Source organism: Hemitrygon akajei, unplaced genomic scaffold (assembly GCF_048418815.1).
Source record: "Hemitrygon akajei unplaced genomic scaffold, sHemAka1.3 Scf000153, whole genome shotgun sequence".
Classification (NCBI taxonomy): Eukaryota; Metazoa; Chordata; class Chondrichthyes; order Myliobatiformes; family Dasyatidae; genus Hemitrygon; species Hemitrygon akajei.
The window spans coordinates 582,816-600,437 of NW_027332039.1; the positions used below are offsets into that span (position 1 = coordinate 582,816).

Here is a 17,622-nt window from a genome sequence, read left to right on the forward strand (position 1 = left end):
AAACTGTTTCTCACCTGACAATTGATGCATCTATTCAGGGTTGTTGTTGTCCGAAAACTGGACTTTCACAACTTCTCTACACCCCAGGACAGAATGCAAATTTCTCTGAAATTATTTACTCTGATAGTAACACAGAGCTGCTGACTGTGTCCTTAATTCTGCATTAAATATCATCTAAAACTTCCATTAACTCCCAGTTCCAGTCACAGGCTGTGAGCGTGTCTGGTGCGGTGGGTGTGAGGGTCTCTTTGTCAATCAGTGAGAACAAAGAATTTGACCCACACATCAGACTTATCTTCTGTATTCGGTTTCCATCAGATTAGGGAAACCATTATTGTCTCTTTACTTTTACAGATAACATTTAAATGAACGTTCAATCGTTCAAAACATAACCAGGTCATTCAGCCCATTTTCTCCTCTCAATTTCCCTGCTTCACAATCCTCCTGCCACCTACTCACCACAACCAGCCACCGTGCCCCGAACTCCCTGGTCCCTCACGTGTTTATCCAGTTTCCCCATCACAGTCAATCTCTGCTGTTCCATTTCAACCACTCCTGTGGCAGCGAGTTCCACATCCTCTTCACTAAATTTCTTGTGGAATTTGTTAAAATCCATCTGGAATTACATCTACCCACAAGTCTCCCCATAAATAGAGGAACTTCCTCCACCCGCACACAATCACATACATCACTGATCTTAAATTCCTCCATCCTATCACACTGACGTCATATCCAGATGAAAATGCACAGCCTGTCCTGTCTTCCCTGTAAGTTTCATCTTCTCAGTAACGGTCTGACATTCAGAAACTTTCCTTGTTAGTTACCCGGTGGTTCTGTATTGTCCGTGTGTGTGAGTGATTTCAACACCTTGTAATGATTTGGATGAAGTTCAGGATATGGACGGTAAGTCCAAGTCTAATTGCATTTGTGTTTTATTTATTTCAGGAGGAAGCTCGTCGGAACAGAAGGTAGGACAGGCTCTTTACTGAAACCCTTAATGGATTTGTAAAATAGTTCAGAATAGCAATTTATAACCAGCAGATTAATATTTACAGGATTAATGATGATGTCCAGGAATTGTCAGTGACAGATGAGGCCCTACCGGTTGAAAAATTTGATCACCTCTATTTGTTGAACACAGTGCTGAGAGAAACGCTTGATGCTATTAATCGAGGTAAAACTTACAAAGATTCATTTCCTCTTGTTTATGAAGCTCAATTTAGTTCCAATTTGAGGCGAAGATTGTCTCTAATACTGGGCTGAAGGGGAACTGAAGTTTATTTCACATCAACCCCACCGACTGGGAGGCATCACTGTCACATGGTCAGCTGGAGATGTCAGACCATTGAACACACCAGCACAGGGTCACAATACAACCAATACATTGGACTGGCAGATGAACCACTGTGTCCTGATCCCAGGCAAATGCACTAACACACCAGGACATCAGTTTGGATCTTCCAGAGGAACTGGGAATTTAATACTGACAATAATATTGTAGGGAATAAAAGCAGGTATCAGTGTGGTGACCGGGATTGACAGGAAAATACACAAGTCCTTCATGTGCCCTGTGAGTGCAGACTCTGACTGATGCAGGTCTTCCCCCTTCCGGATCAGCATCTCTCACTGTTGTTAGAGGCAGAAGAGGGGAGTGGTCGTGATCGGGGACTGAATCGTCAGGGGAACAGACAGGAGAATCTATTGATGTGAACGGGACACCCGAATGGTATGTTGCTCCTGGGTGCCAGGGTCAGGGACGCCTCGAATCGTGTCCGCAGCATTTTAGAGAGGGAGGGAAAAGAGCCAGATACTTTGGTAAATTTGTGACAATGACATTGGAAGTAAAAGCAAAGAGGTCCTGTAAATAGAATTTGGAGAGCTTGTTAGAAAGTTCAGAAGCAGCACCTCCAGGGTTGTAATTTCTGGATTGCTGCCTGTGCCACGTGCTGGTGAGGGTAGAAACAGGATAATTTGACAGATAAACATGGCTGAGAAGATGGTGCTGGGGACAGGGCTTCAAGTTCTTGGATCATCGGGATCTCATCTGGTGGAGGAATGACCTGCTCAAAAGGGATGGGTCGCACCTCGACCCGAGGGAGAATAATACTCTCACAGAGAGGTTTGATAGAGCTGTCGGGTAGGGTTTAAACTAATTTGGTGAGGTGAGGAGTTGGAAGTGGAGTGAAGTGATAGAACTGATGGTAAAATGCAAAGAAAGCGTGCAGTCAGACTGTCAGATAGGGCGGACAGATGAGAGGAGAAAATTGCAGCCGGCATGGTGAGTATCAGTGCATTAGCAATGCAGAATTAAAAAGGGTAGCAGATACAGTACACAAAGTGTTATATCTCAATGCATGGAGTATGAGAAATAAGGTGGATGGTCTTGTTGCACTATTACCGATTGTCAGGTATGATGTTGTGGCCATCACGGAATCGTGGCTGAAGGATGGTTGTAGTTGGGAGCTGAATGTTCAAGATTACACAATGTTTCGGAGGAGGGAAGGAAGGCCGATGGGGTGGTGTGGCTCTGCTGGTAAATCAGCAGCAAGATGTGACATAGGATTGAAAGATGTTGAATCCTTGTGGGTTGAGGTAAGGAAGTGCAAAAGTAAAAATGACTCTGACCGCTGTCATATACAACAGTCAGTGGGTTGTGGCCCACAGATTACAACTGGAAATAGAAAAGGCTGCTGAAAAGGACAATGTTATGATAATCATGGGAGATTTCAACATGCAGGGCAATTGGGAAAATCAGGTTGGTAAAGGATCTCAAGAGAGTGAGTTTGTTGAATGCACTGTGATGGCTTTCCAGAGCAGTTTGTCATTGAGCCGACTCGGGGAACAGCTCTACTGGATTGGATGTTATGTATTGAACCAGAGGTGAGTAGTTAAAAGAATCCTTAGGAGGCAGTGCTCACAACATGACTGAGTTCAACTTGAAATTTGATAAGGAGAAAGTAAAGTCTGACATTGTATTTCAGAGGAGTAAAAGAAATTACAGTGGTCTGAGAGAGGAGTTGACCAAAGCAAATTGTAAGGAGATGCTGGCAGGGATGAGAGCAGAGCAGAAATGGTGTCAGTTTCTGGGAAAATGAGGAAGGTGAAGGATAGATGTATTCCAAAAATAAATAAATACTCAAATGGCAAAATAGTAAAACCGTGGCTGACAAGGGAAGACAAATTAATGTCAAGGCAAAAGAGAGGGGATACAACTAAACAAAAATTAGTAGGAAGACAGAGGATTGGGAAGCTTTTAAATATCTACAGAGAGGAACTAAAAGAATGATTGGGATGAAAAAAATAAACAAGAAATTGATTTGAATTGAATTGACTTTATTACTTACATCATTCATTCATATACATGAGGATTAAAAATCAGTCTGATGGCCTGGTTGAAGAAGCTGTCCTGGAGCCTGTTGCTCCTGGATATTAATCTGTGGTTTAGAATAGCATTCAATCCAAGAGCAGGGATGTGATGCTGAGGCTTTATAAGGCACTGGTGAAGCCTCACCTTGAGTATTGTGAACAGTTTTGGGCTCCTCATCTAAGAAAAGGTGTGCTGGCATTGCAGAAGGTTCATTTCATAAGGATGATTCCAGGAATGAAAGGGTTATCATACGAGGAACGTTTGATAGCTCTGAGTCTGTACTCGCTGGAATTTAGAAAGATGAGGTGGGGATCTCATTGAAACCTTTCGAATGTTGAAAGGCCCAGACAGAGTAGATGTGGAAAGGATATTTCCCATGGCGGTGGAGTTTAGGAAAAGCGGGCACAGCCTCAAGATAGAGGGGCGTCTATTTAAAACAGATGCAGAGAAATTTGAGCCAGCGGCTGGTGAATTTGTGGAACTAGTTGTGTGTATTTAAGGCAGAACTTGATAGGTTCTAGATTGGATACAGTATCAAAGGTTACGGGGAGAAGACCAGGTAGTGGGGCTGAGGAGGGAAAAAAAGGATCAGCCATGATTGAATGGCGGAGCAGACTCGATAGGCAAATGGCCTAATTCTGCTCCTATGTCTTATGGTGATCAGACCACTACATTGAAGCATTGTGAGAATGAGCTCGGACACACCAACAAGCATTGACATGGGTCAAGATTTCATCTCGGGAGAAGCACACACAGCATAACCGGCCTGGCAAAGCTCCCTCACACACACACACAGGAAGGACTGGCAGATTGTAGTCAGAGCCTCAGCAATGTACGTTGTTATGTCCCTCAGTAACCTGGAAACCAGTCTCTTCAGAGACAGTCATTTATTCATTTAAACAACTCAATCAAGTGTGACACATTGTCAACACACACCAGACATGTGATGACACACTGTAACATACAAATTCTTCAATGTGCACACTCTCCTTCAATGTGTATACACACCACATGGATATTTACCACAATCAACACACACACACACACACACGCACACGCACACACACACACTATCAGAGTGTGACACACGGCCACAGAAATAGGCACAAATTCCCATTTAGGATTGAAATCTGCCGTCCTTACCCGGTCTGTCTGTTCTGTGACACTGAGCTGCCCTCTGACGTGACGTCACATCAACACTTCACAGACAGACTCCGGGGTGAGATTCCTCAGGAGGATGATCTGGGAGGGTTTGACGGATGTTGAACTCACGGCCCACTTCATCAATCTGCAAGACGAAGATGTCTTCTTAAGCTTGGCCCATTTGTGTGTGTTTGCCCCCCCATCCCTCTAACCATTTCCCATCTGTGTACCTGCCCAAATTTATTTTAAAATATTTGATTTTTACCTGTTTCTACAGCGTCTGAGGGCAAATTCCATTTACCAACCTCCCCCTCTATGAGAATGTTACCCGATAGACCACTCAGAAAAATTTCCCGTCTCACTTTCAATCTGAGGCCTCTGGTTCTGTACTCCCATTTCTTGGGAAAAGAAACTTTATTTAAGCTCCTTATGAATTATTTACCTCGATAAGGGGTCATTCCTGAACATCCTACACTACAGCTGAATAGCCCAAGCTTATCCACTCTCTGCTTTTAACCCAAGCCCCCAGTCCTGGTAACATCCTCCTGAAGCCTCCTGTCCAGTGTAATGACATCCTCCCCATATTCGGGAACTGGAAATGCAGACAATGCTCCAAGTGTGGTCTATCATCGACATCAAAGGCCTTGCTGAATTTCATGTGGACAGTGTGGAATAGGCTGATGAATACACGACTGAAGGTGTTTTTTTAGATTGCGACAAGAAGGGCGGCGTGGGAGCTAAATTCTGAAGGAAGGCAGTTTAAAAAATAACTTTGCGTACAAGAACGGCGAGACTGCGAAGGACAGCGCGGAGAGTTTAAAAAGATGACCACCCTATACAGCGGGCAGCGGAGTGGGTGGCAGCAGAGTGTAGGGCTTTGGCTCAACGGACTTAGGCGGTAACGGGAAAAGGCGAGAGCGAGGCACAGACTCTTTTTTCCCCCTTGGCAAATCGGCCTGGACGGACGGGAGAACAGCAGGGCACATTAGCAAACGGTTTAAAAAGTCCGTGTGCTTGGCGAAGTAAGTGGGTGAGTAGAATTATCTTTCTTTGTTTCATTCCTGTAGAATTAGGTAGCATGTCTGCAGGGTTAGTGCTTTGTTCAGGGTGTCAGATGTGGGAATCTTGGGAGACCTCCAGCCTCCCTGATAGCCACATCTGCACCAGGTGAACCGAGATTCAGCTCCTCGGAGACCGTGTTAGGGATCTGGAGCTGCAGCTTGATGACCTACTGCTTGTTAGAGAAAATGAAGAGGTGATAGACAGGAGCTACAGGGAGGTAGTCATCCCTAGGCTACAGGGGTCAGAAAACTGGGTGACTGTCAGGAGAGGGAAGGGAAATGCCCGGATAGTGGAGAGCACCCCTGTGGCTGCCCCCCTCAGCAACAAGTATATCGTTTCGGATGCTGTGGAGGAGGATGACCTGACAGGGGACGGCCACGGTGACCGGGTCTCTGGCACTGAGCCTGGCGCTGTTGTGCAGGAGGGAAGGAGGGAGAAGAGGAATGCGGTAGTCATAGGGGATTCCATAGTCAGGGGAACAGACAGGAGATTCTGTGAGCCTGGTAGAGATACCCGCATGGTGTGCTGCCTCCCAGGTGCCAGGGTACGGGATGTCTCGGATCGGGTCCAGAATATTCTGAAGGGAGAGGGCAATCAGCCAGCTGTATTGGTACATGTTGGTACCAATGACATAGAGAGGAAAAGGGAGGAGGTCCTGAAGAGAGATTTCCAGGAGTTAGGAATAAGCTGAGAAGCAGGACCTCCAGGGTAGTAATCTCAGGATTGCCACCTGTGCCACGTGCTAGCGAGGGCAAGAATAGTAGGATCAGGCAGATAAATGCGTGGCTGAGAGACTGGTGCAGGGGGCAGGGCTTCAGATTCTTGGATCATTGGGATCTCTTCTGGGGGATCTATTACCTGTTCAAAAAGGACGGTTTACACCTGAACCATAGCGGGAATGTTTAATAGAGCTGTTAGGGAGGGTTTAAACTAATTTGGCAGGGGTATGGGAAACCGGAATGATAGAGCGGAGGAGGGAGAAAAGAGAAATAAATCTAAGATAGTGAGCAGTAAAGATGTCAGGAAGGACAGGCAGGTGATGGGGCAAATTTGCAGCCACTGGGATGAGTTGCAGTGCAATCAAAACAAAAAGTACCAAATACTGGACTTAAAGTGTTATACTTAAATACACACAGCATAAGGAATAAGGTGGATGATCTTGTCGTACAGCTACAGATTGGCAGGTATTATTTTGTGGTCATCATTGAGACGTGGCTAAAGGATGCATGTCTCTGAGAGCTGAACGTCCAAGGATACACGGTGTATCGGAAGGATAGGCAGGTAGGCAGAGGGAATGGCGTGGCTTTATTGGTAAGAAATGATATTAAATCATTAGAAAGAGTTGACATAGGATCGGAAGGTGCAGAATCTTTATGGGTTGAGCTAAGAAATCGCAGGGGTAAAAGGACCCTGATGGCAGTTATCTACAGGCCTCCTAACAGCTGCAGTGATGTGGACTACAAATTCCAACAGGAAATAGAAAAGGCTTGCCAGAAGGGCAGTGTTATGATAATTGTGCGGGATTTTAACATGCGAGTGGATTGGGAAAATCAGGTCGACACTGGATCTCAAGAGAGAGAATTTGTGGAATGTCTACGAGATGGCTTTTCACAACAGTTTGTTGTTGAGCCCACGAGGGGATCAGAGGTACTGGATTGGATGTTGTGTAATGAACCAGAGGTGATTAGAGAGATTGAGGTGAAGGAACCGTTAGGAGGCAGTGATCGTAACATGATTGAGTTCACTGTGAAATTTGAGAAAGAGAAGCCGAAATCTGATGTGTCTGTATTTTAGTGGAGTAAAGGATATTACAGTGGTACGAGAGTGGAACTGGCCAAATTTGACTGGAAAGGGACACTAGCGGGAACGACGGCAGAGCAGCAGTGGCTGGAGTTTATGCAAGAAGTGAGGAATGTGCAAGACAGATATATTCCAAAAAAGAAGAAATTTTCGAATGGAAAAAGGTTGCGACCGTGGCTGACAAGAGAAGTCAAAGCCAAAGTAAAAGCAAAGGAGAGGGCATTCAAGGAAGCAAAAATTAGTGGGAAGACAGAGGATTGGGAAGTTTTTAAAAGCTTACAAAAGGAAACTAAGAAGGCCATTAAGGAGGAAAAGATGAAGTATAAAAGGAAGCTAGCAAATAATATCAAAGAAGATACTTAAAGCTTTTTCAAGTATATAAAGAATAAAAAACGGGTGAGAGTGGATATAGGACAGATAGAAAATGATGCTGGAGAAATTGTAATGGGAGATAAGGAGATGGCTGAGGAACTGAACCAGTATTTGCATCAGTCCTCACTGAGGAAGATATCAGCAATATACCGGACACTCAAGGGTGTCAGGGAAGAGAAGTGTGCGCAGTCACAATTACGACAGAGAAAGTACTCAGGAAGCTGAATAGTCTAAGGGTAGATAAATCTCCAGGACCAGATGGAATGCACCCTCGTGTTTTGAAGGAAGTAGCTGTGGAGATCGCGGAGGCATTAGCAATGATCTTTCAAAAGTCAATAGATTCTGGCATGGTTCCAGAGGAGTGGCAGATTGCAAATGCCACTCTGGTATTTAAGAAGGAGGCAAGGAAGCAAGCAGTAAATTATGGACCTGTTAGCTTGAGAAATGGTTGGGAAGTTTCTGGAGTCAATTGTCAAGGATGAGGTTATGGAGTAACTGGAGGCATATGACAAGATAGGCCAAACTCAGCATGGTTTCCTTAAAGGAAAATCCTGCCTGACAAACCCATTGAAAGTTTTTGAGGTAATTACAAGTAGGCTAGACAAGGGAGAAGCAGTGGATGTTGTGTATTTGGATTTTCAGAAGGCCTTTGACAAGGTGCCACACATGAGGCTGCTAAACAAGATAAGAGCCCATGGAATTACGGGAAAGTTACATATGTGGATAGAGCGTTGGCTGATTGGCAGGAAACAGAGAGTGGGAATAAAGGATCCCATTCTGGTTGTCTGCCAGTTACCAGTGGTGTTCCACAGGGGTCCGTGTTGGGGCCACTTCTTTTTACCTTGTATATCAATGATTTGGATTATGGAATAGATGGCTTTGTGGCTAAGTTTGCTGATGATACAAAGATAAGTGGAGGGGACGGTAGTGCTGAGGAAACAGAGAGTCTGCAGAGAGACCTGGATAGATTTTGAGAATGGTCAAAGAAGTGGCAAATGAAATACAATGTTGAAAAGTGTATGGTCATGCACTTTGGTAGAAGAAATAAACGGGCAGACTATTATTTAAATGGAGAGAGAATTCAAAGTTCTGAGATGCAACGGGACTTGGGAGTGCTCGTGCAGGATACCCTTAAGGTTCACCTCCAGGTTGAGTCGGTGGTGAAGAAGGTGAATGCAATGTTGGCATTCATTTCTAGAGGAATAGAGTGTAGGAGCAGGGATGTGATGTTGAGGCTCTATAAGGAACTGGTAAGACATCTCTGGAATAGTGTGTGCAGTTTTGGGTTCCTTATTTAAGAAAGGATGTTCTGACATTGGAGAGGGTTCAGAGAAGATTCACTAGAATGATCCCGGAAATGAGAGGGTTAACATATGAGGAACATTTGACCGCTCTTGGACTGTAGATAGATAGATAGATAGATAGATACTTTATTCATCCCCATGGGGAAATTCAACTTTTTTTCCAATGTCCCATACACTTGTTGTAGCAAAACTAATTACATACAATACTTAACTCAGTAAAAAAATATGATATGCATCTAAATCACTATCTCAAAAAGCATTAATAATAGCTTTTAAAAAGTTCTTAAGTCCTGGCGGTAGAATTGTAAAGCCTAATGGCATTGGGGAGTATTGACCTCTTCATCCTGTCTGAGGAGCATTGTATCGATAGTAACCTGTCGCTGAAACTGCTTCTCTGTCTCTGGATGGTGCTATGTAGAGGATGTTCAGAGTTATCCATAATTGACCGTAGCCTACTCAGCGCCCTTCGCTCAGCTACCAATGTAAACTCCGTGGAGTTTAGAAGAATGAGGGGGGACCTCACAGAAACATTTCGAATGTTAAAAGGCATGGACAGAGTGGATGTGGCAAAGTTGTTTCCCAAGGTGGGAGAGTCTAGTACGAGAGAGCATGACTTAAGGATTGAAGGGCGCCCATTCAGAACGGAGATGCGAAGAAATTTTTTTAGCCAGACGGTGGTGAATCTGTGAATTTCTTGCGGCAGTGGAGACCAGGTCATTGGGTGTATTTAAGACAGAGATTGATAGGTATGTGAGTAGCCAGGGCATCAAAGGTCATGGTGAGAAGGTGGGGGAGTGGGACTAAATGGGAGAATGGATCAGCTCATGATAAAATGGCAGAGCAGATTAGAAGGGCCGAATGGCCGGCTTCTGCTCCTTTGTCTTATGGTCTTACTTGAATGCAAGAGCAAGGATGTAATGCTGAGGTTTTATAAGGCATTGGTCAGACCACACGGAGTATTGTGAGCAGTTTTGCATTCCTTCTATCGGAAAACATGTACTGGCATTGGAGGGGGTCCAGAAGATTCACAAGAATGATTCCAGGAATGAAAGAGTTAACATATGAGGAGCGTTTGATGGTTCTGGGCCTGTACTCACAGGAGTTTCGAAAAATGGCTGATTTCTTATCCCTCTCAACCCCATTCTCCCGCTTCCTCCCCATAACTTTTGAGACTCTGACTAATCAAAATGTTTAAAAATCAAATAGTAGTAAATCTGCAGATGCTGGTAATCCAAGCTACACAGGTCCTGATGAAGGGTCTCGCCAGATCTCTCTGACACCTGTCTGGAAAGAGTTGATGTTGGGAGGATGTGGGTGGGTCGAGAACGGTAAGCCCAGCCTCCGACTATAGGGATGTCCATTTAGGATAGAGATGAGGAGGAATTCCTTTATCCACAGGATAGTGAATCTGCCACAGGCAGCTGTGGAGGCCAAATAATTGAGTATATTTAAAGCAGAGTAACACACACAAATTGTTGGGGGAACAGCAGGCAGGGAAGTTTCTATGGAAAAGAGTAAACAGTCGACGGTTCAGACTGAAACACTTCATCAGTACCTGTGTTGCTTAAGGGTCCCTGCAAATTCATCCCCTGTCCTAATGAGGGGCTGCGGGGGATGGGGAAGGGGTTGTGGGAAAGGGGACAAAGTCATCTTCATCTGCCATCTTTGCCCCCTCTAGCTTCTCATTACGTCTACACACACAGTTCACCCACAGGCTTCCCACCCCTCCCCCTCCTGGTTCAATCTGCCATTCATCTCTCCCCTGCTGGTTCCCATTATCACCTCCTTTCCTGTCTCAAACCATCACACTCCCCCACTTCACACCCACAAATGAATGTGAACATTGTATGACGGGCCTGTTCCTGTGCTGTACTGCTCTATGTTCTCTGTTCCCAGTTTCGAAGAATGAGAGGAGATCTCATGGAAACACAAAATTCTTTCAGGGGTCAACAGGCAGGAGTGAGGGAGGATGTTTCCCTGGTCCAGCGGAAAACCATTGGGGAGACATTAGTTGTCCATCCGCTTTCGTCGCGTCAATAGACAATAGGTGCAGGAGTAGGCTATTCGGCCCTTCTAGCCATCACCGCCATTCACAGTGATCATGGCTGATCATACACAATCAGTACCCCGTTCCTGCCCTCTCCCCATATCCCTTGACCCCGCGATCTATAAGAGCTCTATCTAACTCTCTCTTGAAAGCATCCAGAGACTTGGCCTCCACTGCCTTCTGGGGCAGCGCATTCCACATATCCACCATTCTCTGGGTGAAAAAGTTTTTCCGCATCTCTGTTCTAAATGGCCTACCCCTTATTCTTAAACTGTGGCCTCTAGTTCTGGACTCACCCATCAGCGGGAACATGCTTCCTGCCTCCAGCGCGTCCAATCCCTTAATAATCTTATATGTTTCATTCAAATCCCCTCTCATCCTTCTAAATTCCAGTGTATACGAGCCCAGTCGCTCCAATCTTTCAACATATGACAGTCCCACCATTCCGGGAATTAACCTTGTGGACCTACGCTGCACTCCCTCAATAGCAAGAATGTCCTTCCTCAAATTTGGAGACCAAAACTGCACACAATACTCCAGGTGTGGTCTCACCAGGGCCCTGTACAGCTGCAGAAGGACCTCGACCGCGGGAAATCAGGGGAAAGGTTCATGTCGGACACCCGACCGCGCCTGAGGCCTCGCGGCCTTTCCCTCGGTCCCGGGGCCGCGCTGGCCGAGTCTCCCCCCGATCCCCGGGGCCGCGCACCCAGAGTCTCCCCTCCGATCCCCGGGGCTGCGCCGTCCGAGTCTCCCCCCGATCCCCGGGGCCGTCCTGCCCGAGTCTCCCCCCCGATCCCCAGGGCTGCGCTGCACGAGTCTCCCCCCCCAATCCCCGAGTCTCCCCCCGATCCCCAGGGCCGCGCTGCCCGAGTCTCCCCCCGATCCCCGGGGCCGCGCTGTCCGGTTCTCCCCCCGATCCCCGGGGCCGCGCTGCCCGAGTCTCACCCCGATCCCCGGGGACTCTCTAATTCTCTGCTTCTCCCCCCAGTCTCTGTCACCCTGGATGTGGAAACGGCGAGTCCGTGTCTCGAGGTGTCTGAGGATCGAAAGAGTGTGAGACGGACCTGGACCTGGAGGAATCTCCGTGACACCGGGAAGAGATTCACAAAACGGGCTTGTGTGCTGGGATCGGAGGGATTCACATCGGGGAGACATTACTGGGAGGTGGAGGTGACGGGGAATCGGGTCTGGTGTCTGGGAGTCGCGGCAGAGTCTGTGGAGAGGAAGAGACGGGTCAGTCTGAGTCCGGAGACCGGATTGTGGGTCATCGGGCGGTATTATGACGTGTTACATCGGGATTATGACGTTTGCCCCTCCCCCGAGTCCCGTCTCCCTGCCGGTCCCATCCCCGGGAGGGTGGGAGTTTATCTCAGTTACGAGTCCGGGACAGTTTCATTTTACAACGCGGAGACCAAGTCCCACCTCCACACCTTCACTGGGAACAAATTCACGGGGAAACTTTATCCTCTCTTCGCGACCTGGGATGGAAACCAGTGGCTGAGAATCTGCTCCGGGTCTGTAAACGGGTCGGGTCCCGGGACCGGCGTCAGGAGTAAAGTCCCTGTAAATATAAATGTGCGGAGAGTGCAGCTAAATACATGGCTAAGGAGATGGTGCAGGAGGGAGGGCCTCATGTTTCTGAGCAACTGAGCTTTGTTCCCGGGAAGGTGGGGCCTGTTCCGACGGGACGGTTTGCCCCTGAACTGGAGGGGGACTAACATCCTTGAGGGTAGATTTGCAAGTGCTGCTCGGGGGAGGGGTAAAAAAGATTTGCGGAGGGAGGGGAACCAGAGTGTTAGAGCAGATAGTGAGGTGGAGGAGGATAAAGGTCATGCGAGGACTGCATGTATAGACAGAAATCAAAGGTTTGTACATTAGGTTGTAAATTAATTTTCAGAGCTTTAGAAATTGTAGAAAATAAAGATTTCCAAAAAGATTTTGATGAAGAACATGACCAGAACATATGTGAAAAAGTGGCTACTTCAGTTTTACACCTATCGCAATAATTGTCTATGTTAGGAAATATTTTGGATAGTCTCTCCTTTGTTAAATAGTAACAGTGAAGAATTTTAAATTGAATTAAACGCTGATTGGCACATATTAAAGAAGAATTGACCATCTTCATTAACAAAGGTCATATTAAGTTCTCTCTCCCAAACTTGTTTAATCTTTAGTGATTAAGGGGATCTGTTTTTTTTTTGCAGATTTATTTATTTTTATTTTCATTTATTTTGTGATGGTCGATTGATGACTTTTGAAGAGTTAATTAGCAAATATTCTCTCTCTCATACATACTTACTGCAATATCTTCAGGTTAGACATTTTTTACAAAAATAATTATCTAAGTTTCCATATATGCAAGAATCTGATTTGTTGGATACTATTTTGAATATGAATCCTTTAGTAAGAGAATTTGTAATTCTCATTGGTAGAATTTATAATTTATGTTTAATACATTAATACAAAAAGATAACCTCCCACCTAAGGATTATACATGATAGAATATACGTTGTTTCAGACATGATAGAGGGGGAAGGATGAAAGGGGGAGGAGTGGCATTACAAGTCAGGGAAAATATCACAGCTATGCGTAGACAGGACAGCCCGGAGGGCTTGTCTACAGAGGTCATATGGGTGGAGCTGAGGAACGGGAAAGGTGTGACCACACTAATAGGGGTGTATTATAGACCGCCCAATAGTCAGAGAGAATTGGAGGAGCAAATCTGTATAAAGATAGTAGACCTACTTTCATACCCTTCCTCTTAACTAACGTTTCTTTTTCGGTCCCTTGCTTTCAGCTCTTTTTTTTTGGAAGTAGGCATTATTATTTTCTGTTTTTAAGTGTATTTACAGTTTTGGGGGTTTGAATGTCCTGATTTATGGACTGGAGTTGTGGTTGGACTGGAGTTTTTTTGTTGTTGCGGGGCTTGGGGAGGATACAAATTTTACATGTCTTCAATTTGGGTGCTTTCTCAATTATCTTTTTTGTATTATATTATTAATGTATCTTTATTTTTGCACTGTATTAATTTTCTTCATTTTGATTTGGGATTTTTTTTCTATCTGTAGCGATGTAGAAAATGCATAAAAAACTAATAAAAAGATAGTAGTCCGATGTAAGAAACAGGAAGTTGTAATAGTAGGGGATTTTAACTTTCCTCATATTGACTGGGACTCCAAAAAACTGTAATACGGCTAGATGGCTTGGAGTTTGTGAAATGTTTTCAGGAAAGTTTTTTAAATCAATATATAGAGATACCTATGAGAGAGGATGCTATACTTGATCTCCTATTAGGAAACAGACATGTCAGGTGACAGAAGTATGTGTAGGTGAACATTTTGGGTCCAGTGACCATAATGTCATTAGTTTCAAGTTAATTATGGATAAGGATGGGTCTGGTCCTCGAGTTGAGGTTCTAAATAGCAGAAGGGCTAATTGTGTGGAAATGAAAAAAGATCTAGGAAGAGTGGATTGGGATAAGTTTTTTTTTTCCCTGACACGGATGTGTTCAGTAAGTGGAAGGCCTCCAAATGTGAAATTTTGAGAGTGCTGAGTTTGTACGTTCCTGCCAGGATTAAAGGCAAAGTTAGCAGGCATAGGGAACCTTGGTTTTCCAGGGATATTGGCAATCCGGTTAAGAAAAAGAGAGAAGTGTATAGCAGGTAGAGGCAACAAAGAGCAAATGAGTTACTTAAAGAGTATAGAAAACGTAATAAAATACTAAAGAAGGAAATCAGGAAGGAAAAAAAGACATGAGGTGGCTTTGGTAGATAATGTGAAGGAAAACCTGAAGGGTTTCTCGAAGTATATTAAGAGTAAAAGGATAGTAAGGGACAAAATTGGTCCCCTAGAAGATCAGAGTGGTCGTCTATGTGTGGAGCCTTACGAGATGGGGGAGATCTTAAACAGTTTTTTTGCATCAGTATTTACTCAGGAAACTGGCATAGTGTATATGGAAGGAAGGGAAACAAGCAGTAGTGTCATGGAACATTTGTAGATTAAAGAGTAGGAGGTGCTTGCTGCCTTACAGCGCATAAAGGTAGATAAATCCCCCGGGCCTGACTTGATATTTCCTTGGACCTTGAGAGAGACTAGTGTAGAAATTGCAGGGGCCCTGACAGAAATATTTAAAATGTCCTCAGCCACGGGTGCAGTGCCAGAGGATTGGAGGGTAGCTCTTGTTATTCCATTGTTTCAAAAAGGCTCCAATAGTAAACCAGGCCAGTGAGCCTGACATCAGTAGTATGTAAGTTATTGTAAGATGTTCAGAGAGATCGGATTTACAAGTATTTGGACAGCCAAGGGCTGATTAAGGATAGTCAGTATGACTTTGTGCATGGTAGATCGTGTTTAATGAATCTTGAAGAGTTTTTCGAGGAGGTTACCAGCAAAGTAGGTGAAGGAAAGGTTGTGGATGTTGTCTACATGAACTTTAGTAAGGCCTTTGACCAGGTCCCACATGGGAGGTTAGTTCAGAAAGTTCAGACATGAGGTATCCATGGAGAGGTTGGAGAAATTGAAAGAGTTCAGAGATTTACTAGGATGTTGCCAGGTCTTCAGGAGTTGAGTTACAGGGAAAGATTGAACAGGTTAGGACTTTATTCCTTGAAGCGTAGAAGAATGAGGGGAGATTTGATAGAGGTTTACAAAATTATGGGGGGTATAGACAGTAAATGCGAGTAGGTTCTTTCCATTTAGATTAGCACAGATAAATACGAGAGGACATGGTTTTAGGGTGAAAGGGGAAAGCTTTAGGGGGAACATTAGGAGGAACTTCTTCACTCAGAGAGTGTTGGGAGTATGGAACGAGCTGCCATCTGACGTAAATGCGGGCTTACTCTTAAGTTTTAAGAATAAATTGTATAGATACCTGGATGGGAGAGGTCTGGAGGGTTACGGACTGGGTGCAGGTCAATGGGACGCACGGAATAAGGTTTCCACACAGACTTGAAGCGCCAAATGGCCTGTTTTCTGTGCTGTAGTGTTCTCTGGAGTGAAATAAACATGACATGAGAATTGTCGATCGATTAATTTTAACTCGTTCACCGCATCCGTCAACCGAACAGAAACACCAGGCATTCAGCAGCAGCTGCGGGCGGCGGGTCCTGAGCACCCCCGGGTCCTAAAGTCCACCCGTAATGAGACAGGTTAAATGGGACAAGTGGGGGCGTTGCTGGCCGGAAAAGACACTGAAGATTGTTCATTCAGTTCATCTGCCATTTCTTTGTCCCCCATTACTACTTCACCAGCATCATTTTCCAGTGGTCCAGTTCAACTCTCATCTCCCTTTCACTCTTCATGTAACTGAAAACTAAACTTTTAGTATCCTGATTTATATTATTGGTCAGTTTGCCCTCATATTTCGTCTTGACCATTCTTATGGCTTTTTTCGTTGCCTTTTGTTGGATTTAAGAGCATCCCAATAATCCAACATCCCACTCACCTTTGTTACCCTATATGTCATTTCCTTAGGTTTAACACAATTATTACATGCCTTTTCCAGCTCAAACTGTGAATTGATTTAAAGTCAGTCCCATAATTTAATAGTTTTCATCTGAAAACTATCTCCCCTTGCAAAGATTGTACTGAAGACTGCATTTGATTTTTCTTCAGCCTTATACGCTTCACATTGAAATAGCGTTTCGACAGTTTCATAATGACAAAATGTACATGACACAGAATGAAGTTTTCCAATTAGTTAGAAAGCATAATTAAGCATAGTTTGGGCATTTCTATGTCATGTCAATATCATTCCTTCCCTTGTTTTAAGCCCTTCTTCTAAAAACCCAACAGGTTTATGTATTATGTAAAGGTGTCTGTCCTTATGTCCATTATCCTACTTCTTGCCATAAACCCCTAATTCTTAACACTACCAGCCCTTTAGCTTCTAATTTGCTAAGTGGAAGGTCTATATCGGCAGCTTAACATTTAACAGCTTTTGGTGCTAAACAGTCAACATCATCATTTCCCTCAACAGTGTGATGTGCAGCGCCCATAATGTGCAGACATATAAATCAAACATTATATATGAAATACCGTTTGACAAGTTTCCAACAGTCAATCTGACCTACTGCCAGAATGACCTGTTTAAGACTCATCAAAACCGAAATGTATTCTGAGCAAATTATAAGGACCAATTTCCTCCACCCACTGTAAGCCTATACTGTTGGGAAAGAATTCTGCTTCCTCTGCTGATAAATGGCTATAAGTCATTTCTTTATCATTACCTGCAATTCAGGCACACAAAAACAGCCACACCAACATTCCCAGTTAACTTAATCTTTTGATTCATCTGTAAAAATGGTTACTGTATGATAATAACTTTCATTAATATACTGATGAACCAACAGACTCTCAGGCAGAACCGAATCCTATCATGTAAACTAAAATCAGCTGAAGTCATTGGAAAAAACAAGGCGGGGTTACAGAGAAAGCTACAGTGGGACATATTGTATCATGAAATACACCCATATTCCCAGCGTGGTAAGAACACAGACACCCAAAACAAAAAACACTCTTCTTGTGAT

The 17,622-nt window shown here is 44.5% G+C and overlaps 1 long non-coding RNA gene across 1 annotated transcript in view; it reads right to left on the bottom strand.

The window, feature by feature from the left end:
- Window positions 1–4,529: 4,529 nt before the first annotated feature.
- The window catches only part of LOC140724021 (uncharacterized), a 45,949-nt gene continuing 32,856 nt past the window's right edge, over window positions 4,530–17,622 (bottom strand). Inside the window, exons 2-3 of the long non-coding RNA XR_012098023.1 lie at window positions 15,966–16,083; window positions 4,530–4,655 (exon numbers count right to left, since the gene is read on the bottom strand). This is a non-coding gene — a long non-coding RNA (uncharacterized lncRNA). The remainder of the gene's footprint in view (window positions 4,656–15,965; window positions 16,084–17,622) is intronic.